Here is a 996-nt window from a genome sequence, read left to right as displayed (position 1 = left end):
TTCAGCACTGTAATTGACAAAGGAGGAAAAGTAAAAGCAGCAAAGAGTTTCACCTGATGTCACGTGCCACTCAAAACCTATCGTCACATGCTGCTGCTTTGCAACACAGCACAGCTACCTACCAGTGACATCAGGGATATGTCTAAGGAGACTGAAGTTTGGCTGTGCTTTGTCATACAGGAAGATCTTCAGACAATAGGCAACATCGAAGTTACAGTGACACACAATTTTATGCCTTTCAGGTTAGCACTGGAGTGATCTTCACTGTTAGCCTGTTTGCTATCCAGAGGCATATCAAAGACATCACAGATATATTTTTGAACTGGGCCAATGGCATCATAAAATTTGCCTCTGACCATGGCTGTACCATGGTTGGGCAGCTCAATTGTATAGGTCTGCTGGCTTTCTCAGTTTCCTTGGGGACTGATTGCACCTATATCACCATTGAATTTTTTTTTTGGAAATTCGTAGCCAATCGTTCCAATTCTTTGTCAAATCACAAACCAAGGATCACTCTGCGCCAATGCTCTTAGCCAAAAGGCCTAGAGCCACTGCACCGTTCCTGGAAGTACTGCAATACCAGGTTCGTGCCATGGAGGTGGATGGGTCAGGTCCCCCACACACCTCCGTGGAGGTGGATGGGTCAAGCCACCCCACCCACCTCCTGTTTCCAAAAAAGCAAGCATATACCTTCCTGATCCAGGGAGAACCACCCGGAGGTCATGGTGGCTACTCCCCTGTCAGGTCAGTTACGCATGATCTTAGCCAAAAGGCCGAGAAGCGATATCACCATTGAAGCCCCTGCACACAATGCTGCGGCTTATATACACTGAACGGGATTTTATTCTCTCAATGTAGATATAGCATATGACTACCACTGCAGAATCACACTGGTCAATGCCGACTACCTCAAAAACTTTCATCTTAAGGTCATTATTTGAGCTCTCCTTTCGTGAAGGGGAATGAAGAGTGGATGGATGGCTTGAAGGAGACCAA

The 996-nt window shown here is 46.3% G+C and overlaps 1 pseudogene; it reads right to left on the bottom strand.

Annotated features, from left to right (window-relative positions):
- Positions 1-546: 546 nt before the first annotated feature.
- On the bottom strand, positions 547-785 carry LOC139269959 (U2 spliceosomal RNA; annotated as a pseudogene).
- Positions 786-996: the final 211 nt, after the last annotated feature.

Source organism: Pristiophorus japonicus, chromosome 8, assembly GCF_044704955.1.
Source record: "Pristiophorus japonicus isolate sPriJap1 chromosome 8, sPriJap1.hap1, whole genome shotgun sequence".
Taxonomy (NCBI): domain Eukaryota; kingdom Metazoa; phylum Chordata; class Chondrichthyes; family Pristiophoridae; genus Pristiophorus; species Pristiophorus japonicus.
Note: the sequence above shows the minus strand (reverse complement) of the source record. Positions and strands in the feature narration are given on the sequence as shown.